This window comes from Protomyctophum parallelum (genome assembly GCF_964188405.1).
Source record: "Protomyctophum parallelum genome assembly, chromosome: 16".
Lineage (NCBI taxonomy): Eukaryota > Metazoa > Chordata > Actinopteri > Myctophiformes > Myctophidae > Protomyctophum > Protomyctophum parallelum.
In genome coordinates, this window is record NC_139711.1 from 43,742,534 (window position 1) to 43,750,254 (window position 7,721).

Genomic DNA, 7,721 nt, shown 5'->3' on the forward strand with positions numbered 1-7,721 from the left:
ACAATTTTTTCTCCCGTTATTATATCCCAGCTATATTTCCACTATTATTTGAAAATGTTTGACCCTGTAATGACGTTACTGAAGATCGAGGCTGGTGGTTGAATCAATGTATTATTACATGGCTTGGTTTAATGCTTGATTCTGATTGGTCAATCGCTGAATTCAGCGGTGAGTTATGTCTTGATAATGACCGCTACGCTCTATAACAGACCACCGCTGCCTAATCAAACCATCGGAGCACGTGCGGCTGCGCCCTGCTTGATTTGCTGCTGTTTCCAACATGACAGCCATGTAAACACACACACACACACACACTATTGACACACAATGTCATTTAGGCCTACAGCTAAACATTGCTCTCAAAAATGTTTTATGCACGCACGCACGCACGCACACGCACACACACACACACACACACACACACACACACACACACACACACACACACACACACTTGACTTCTCAAAATAACCAAACGTCTGTCTGCATGTTTGCATCAAATCCCCTTTTTATTATAGTTCTTGCACCATCTCTCAGTTGAATGTATTTGTTTATGTTGTTGCAACAAAGTCACTTTGTAACTCTGTCTTAAAAAGTGCGATACAAATAAAGAATATTATTATTATTATTCATATTATTATTATTTATTATTATTATAGAATGGGAGAACAACACACATAGCTACCGCTGTAAATATATAGTTACACAATGCACACCCATATGTCGTCTGTGGCTTTAGCTCGAGTTTAAAATACTTTACACTTTAAAATACACTTCATACTTTGGTAAAATAAACTTTATATACTTTAACAAAGCTAATATTCATTTTCACAGCTTTAAAGATTGTTCGGGGTGGGCTGTTTAGTATTCGGATTGCGAGCAATGCAGCATTTAGTTTTTCTCTGGTTGAAACACTAAAATAATTGTACCAGTTACAAAACAAAACAAAAAGAACAAGCTGGTGATTGGTTAATAAAAAGAACAATCTGACTGTATCCGGGTAGATATGTCAGACTATAGTAGCATGGCCATTGGCCACAGTACTGGTGCTGTGATGATTTTGGTCAGTATAAGCATGCAGTGTTGTATTGCTTGCTCTAGGGGGCGCCGTGTTCACAGAGAGAGTTGTTTTGAGTTACCAGGACCTGTCTGCCACGCTGTGGTACAACCAGGACCTGTCTGTCTGCCACGCTGTGGTACAACCAGGACCTGTCTGTCTGCCACGCTGTGGTACAGGGGGACAGGGGGGGGGACAGGGGGGCAGTTGGAAATGACGTGGGGGCACATGTAATTTTTATTTACCTAGTAAAACACAATAGGTACATAAAACTTAAACTGAGAAGGGCAGAATTTGCAACTGAGGGAGCCAGGCCGCCCCTCTGGTAACCCTGTGGCACCGCCAGGCCTGATGCCATAACAGGAGAGGTGGGCAGTCTATAGGGACATCTGTGGGCACCTTGTCGTAAACTTGGCATTTTGTCCAAAAAGATAAAAATATATATAATATATTTGGAAAATGGTCTTAAGTAAATAAAGTATACATGATTAGAACATGCTTAAACATTTGACAATTAAGGTCTAATATTTCTACAATTGCTACAAATAGAGACAAAACCTTTGATGAACATATACTTAAAGGACCCTTTTTTAACATTTTGGACAAAATTACCAATTTTATCTCTACAAGCTTTTATCTCTACAAGATCTACAAGCTCACAATGCGTCACATTGCGACGCATTCTGAGCTTGTACATCTGCTATTTTCAAGCTCAAGTTTTCAAATAATTGTAGTGGTGTAAAAGTAAAAAAATTGGCTCCGAGATGTAGAGTAGAGTAGAAGTACTCTAGAAGTACTGGAAATTTGAAATACTCAAGTAAAGTACAAATACATCAAAAGTGTACTTATAAGTACAGTACTTAAGTAAAAGTATTTAGATACTTTCCACCACTGCTGATGTGTACCGTGGTGTTAGCGAGGCGTTTTGGTTTAGGTTTTATTCGAGTTTTATAACGAGGGCTCTGAACATGATGTCCATATACAGTAGCACCGGTCCACTCATAAAACACTGTCTGTAGACACGTCACCTGGACCCTTACAGAAGGAATGAATGAAGGCATATACACTAACAGTAGGTGAGAAACAAATTCATAGTCTGAAGACACTGATTAAACCAGACTTAACGCTGCTATAAGCAATAATATGTCAACATTTTAATTAACCTTTATTTGTATTCAGACAGCCATGAGCAATGGGTAGAACGCTGTCTCTGTGACACATCTATAGGGGCCGCAATCTGCGTTTAAAGATTTTCCTAGAAGCGTTGTCATTGGTGGATTTCCCTGTCTACTTCCTGATTGGTTAGTCATTGCGACCGGGTTTTTTTCGACCAATGACAAAGCGTTATAGGAACATCTTTGAATGCAGATTGTGGCCTCTAGATGTGTCACGAGACATTTTTCTTAGGAGCGTTCTAACCATTGGTGGCTGTCTGAATACCAAAAAGAAAAGAAGTCATTACATTTTTTACATATTATTGCTTATTTACAATACTTGAGCCGTATACATTGTTGTATGACGTAGCATGAACCAGGCATCACAAATAGGACATTCATACATCGGAATGAATATTGTTGCTGTCAGTCTATTTTTTTTGTCTTACTTTTGTTTTTTTGGTAAATGAATGCCCTACTTGATCATACGACAACATCACACGAAAGCATGAAAAAAGTAAATAACAGATCTGATATATCTGCAGATCTGCTATTTTTGAGCTATTATTGAATTTGAAACCTGAACAGATTTAGACATATAATGAGGTTTCCACCCGACACAGACGGTAGAAGACAAGAGCGAAGCAACGTTTTTGAGCAAACAAAAGCAATCGAAATATCAATACATTGTGTGTGTGTGTGTGTGTGTGTGTGTGTGTGTGTGTGTGTGTGTGTGTGTGTGCACCCGCGTGTGCACGTGTGGATATTAGCAATATGTCCGTATATTCCGTATGCATTTTATTATTCATGTAGAGTGCAAGTTGGACTTCAGGTGACCCATCCTCGGCGTATGTATGTATAGGCTACAATGCAGAGGAATGCTCCATTGTGGGGAACCAGCATGGGGCTATGCATGCATTCATTCATTCATTCAGGAATGCTCCATTGTGGGGAACCAGCACGGCTGTGCATCCATCCATCCATCCATCCATTCATCCATTCATCCATCCATTCATTCATTCAGCTACCAGAGGAAGTGTGTTGAGAAATCGTTGTTGAGCAAACGTTGCCCACAGCGTTTAGAGATATGGCACGGAGGAGCATGACTCTCTACAATGGAAAGCAAACGCGCATATTCATGTCCTATAAATGCAGTGGTGGAAAGTAACTATGTACTTTTACTTAAGTAATTAAGTCATTATTATTATTATTAAGTAATTATTGTGAGGTATTCGTATAGTTTCGTACTTTACTCGGGTATTTCCGATTTCCGACACTTCTACTTGTACCACATCTCAGAGGGCAAATATTGTACCATTACAATTATTTGAAAACTTAGTAGAGTTAGTTACTGGTTACTTTGTAGATTTGTATTATTATTACAAAACATACATTAACCACCTCATATAGATTATGGTAATTAGACAATATGCTAGATCTAGATCTATTTTCAAATGATTTTTATACCTTTGAAAACTTAAAAATGGAACATCCTGCACAATGAGTACTTTTACTTTTGGTACGTTTAAATTTTAAGTGCATTTTGAAGCCAATACTTTACTTTTACTCAAGTAAATGTTGAATTCCAGACATGTCCCTGCAATGGAGTGTTTCTATGTCGCAGTATTGATACTTTTACCTATAAGTAAAACATGTGAGTATTCTTTCCACCACTGCCGACATGTAGCGGTGAGATTATCCTGTGAAACCACAGCTTCCCATACTCTGGGAGAAGGGGGGGGGGGTCATAGCCAAAACAGATCTACTTAAACTCACGACACGTTGGAGATCTGGTAAATCAGCGATTTTCAGCGAAGGGAGATGCTATGCGGGTGTGAAATATGGCAAGGACCTAGCACAGACCCCTTGGGGACGCCGGTCAATGGAGTACATAGTGTGTTTTCAGCGATTAATGATGGCATTGTCTGACGTTTTTGTGCTTCTTAGTATTTAGCATAAGGTGTCCAACCAACCAAGACGTTTTTTATTTTCCTTTGGTTCCTGAGCACAGCGTATGTTTTGAATGGTTTATGGGAGCGCGGGCCGAACCGGGCCGTGTTGCTGACGGACAGGCGTCGTGTTTATTATGGCGCTGGTGGTGCGTTTGTTTGTTCACGAGTGGCGTTTTGATCTGCTTTGAAACGGCTTTAAAGCGCTGAAATATTTGGCAGCATTTTTGTGTTTGTTTTGTTTGTTTGTTAGTTTGTTTTGTTTTTTTGGCAAGCGCTTTGCCGTTTTCAGCCATCGGGGGGGGGGATAAAACCCCTCAGTGGACAAACACTGCCCCCATTTCGGGCTGAGCTGGTTAAATGTCCTGAGTTCATGAGACCAGCAGGCAGCTTAAATATTGCAGAGACAGGAAATAAAACCAAACAAATTCAACACTGGTAGTATGTACAATTGTACTGGAAGCAGTACTGGAAGCAGAGAGAGAGAGAGAGAGAGAGTATACTCCTGGTGCGGTTGGTCTTGCTGCCGTAACAGTACCCAAACAGTTGTTTCTGTTCACTCCACAGTTTTTGTTTTTGCAAAGCAGAGAGGAGTCGACACACGACTCCACAAGGTGCCACGTACGTACCTCTCCCCCGTCCCCCCCGATGTGGTCAAGTGTCCATAAACAAGCACCATGGTTTCCATAGTAATACATAATTAACAACAACAACAACAACAAGAGGGCTCCCAGCAGCTCCCAGTCGGTTGGCGAGGAACCTGACACTCAGTTTTCTGTCTGTCTGTTCATGTCTGTCTGTCTGTCTGTCTGTCTCCACCCGGCCGTCACTCTTGTCCGTAGTTACGTAGCCGCCGGTCAGAGCGTGGCGGGCACACAGTAGTATAGCGTCACGAAGATGCAGCTCAGAGCAGGCGTCACTTCCTGGTTTTTTAGACAGCTAACGGGGGGAAAATGAAGGTCGCGCGCGGCTACAACTTGCAGTGTCGGCATATAGCGTTTCCGTTTGTTTTTTTGCCGACGCTGCGAGTTGCAGTGCTCGCGGGCGCAGCTGTTTAAAAACCCGGAAGAGACTCCGCCGGGAGGACGCGTTTTGTGCGGCTTAGGTGTGCTCATGCCCTCACATGATCCAGTGAGCCAGCCAGTCAACAGGCGTATAGCCGGTCACATGATCCAGTGAGCCAGCCAGTCAACAGGCGTATAGCCGGTCACATGATCCAGTGAGCCAGCCAGTCAAAAGTCGTATAGCCGGTCACATGATCCAATGAGCCAGCCAGTCAACAGGCGTATAGTCAGGTCACATGATCCAGTGAGCCAGCCAGTCAACAGGCGTATAGCCGGTCACATGATCCAGTGAGCCAGCCAGTCAACAGGCATGTAGTCAGGTCACATGATCCAGTGAGTCAGCCAGTCAACAGGCGTATAGTCAGGTCACATGATCCAGTGAGTGAGCGTTAGTGGACAGTCGGTAAAGTGCTGAATGTGAGAGATGATCGAGGGAGCACAGCAGCCATTTTCAACCTATCCTCACAATAATTGACTCTCACAGTATAATTCTCATTATATTATAATAGGCAGTGGTTCTCAAAGTGGGCTAATAGGCTATAGGCTACTTAGGATAGTGTGGCATTTGGTTCGACCTCACGTTAGTCCGACCATTACTAACACTATCCCAAACCCTAACCCTAACCTCACGGGGAGCACACTTTGGTCCGACATATCATTGGTTCGAAGGAGCATTGGTCCGACTCGGGATAGTGTTGGGGGTTAGGTTTAGGTGTGCTGCCCCGTGCTCGCGGTTATGGTTATGGTGAGGGTTTGGGGTAGGTAGTCGATCGGACCAATGGTATGTCGGACCAAAGTATAGTAACCAATGTCACAGGAAGCCATGGGCCGATCTACAAGCTCACAACGAGTCACAACGTTCCCCCCAGAATAGGGATGCTGGGGTTCAAGTGGGTTTACATGTCAACTATGAAGTTAAGGAGTTTTCCTCGTGACACATACTGTATCTCGGGGGGAAAGATTCACATATTTGCGCACCGTGATATGAGATAAATGTAAGGTTCTCTAACGTAACGGTGCCCCGTATGAAAAGTTATTTACAGGCCGGGGTGACCTGAGGCAGAAAAATAGTTTGAGAACCACTTGTAATGTGGCACCATTTCTGTCTATTTAAGTCTGTGTCTCAGAAGAGAGGCCGTGGACAGTTCAGAAAGAACTGCCTAGCAATGAAGGCAGGCGGGTTGCCAGCTTTGGTCATTTTTATTTTAAAACTAATTTGTATCAATGCCAGAACGAGGGCTTCTATTTCAGCAGGCTAACTTTCCAGGGAGAGAAATGTTGTAGTTGTACTCTAATCATCGTTTGAAGTCCACATCAATGATGTCACTGGTAGGCAGGTTTCTGAACTGTCCACAGCCCACCTCCAATGAGACACAGAGTGAGTGAGACAGGTTTCTGAACTGTCCACTGCCCACCTCCAATGAGACACAGAGTGAGTGAGACAGGTTTCTGAACTGTCCACAGCCCACCTCCAATGAGACACAGAGTGAGTGAGACAGGTTTCTGAACTGTCCACTGCCCACCTCCAATGAGACACAGAGTGAGTGAGACAGGTTTCTGAACTGTCCACAGCCCACCTCCAATGAGACACAGAGGGAGTAGACAGGTTTCTGAACTGTCCACTGCCCACCTCCAATGAGACACAGAGTGAGTGAGACAGGTTTCTGAACTGTCCACTGCCCACCTCCAATGAGACACAGAGTGAGTGAGACAGGTTTCTGAACTGTCCACTGCCCACCTCCAATGAGACACAGAGGGAGTAGACAAGTTTCTGAACTGTCCACAGACAGACAGACAAAAAATAATATTGTCCCCACTCCTATATTGCCTCATCGATTATTGATTGATCCAGAATTCCACAACACTGCCATTTAGTGAGGACAACTTATATGGCGATAAGGTTGAAAAGTGCTGGTATAAACAGCACCCCCTACAGGGCTGGTCAGCAGTGAGGTTAAGCAGCTATACAGGTTGACGCTTTCATTTATTGCTTTTTTTTTTTGTTCACAGTATCCGTTCGACATCTGCCATTTTTTTCTCCTCTTCCTCCTCTTCGTCGTATAGTCCTGGTCCTCGGAATTACTATTGTCTGATCGCCGTCCTCCATTTCTCTCTACAGCCCGAATTCATGTTTTGACCGATAGATTGTTTTGTCACCGACACATTTGCCATTTGACATAATTATATGTCTTTTTTATTTATTTGCATAATATTTGTTTGCTCATCCTTTAAATCTTCTCAAACTTTGATGATGTCTAAGTTCTGATTCTTTTTTGTTTTTCTAGGGTTTCCTTTTACAAAATATCGGTAAAAACATCGCTAATCGGTGGTCCGATGTCGGGATCAGCATTGCATACCCAAACATGTCGCATCGGCCTCTCACCCTCACGATCACTATTTCGTTGCGGTCGGGCATAAAACCATCTCCATATGTGACATATGGAGATGGAGATTTATGCCCGACCGCAACGAAATAAAAAGTTGACATATGATATGT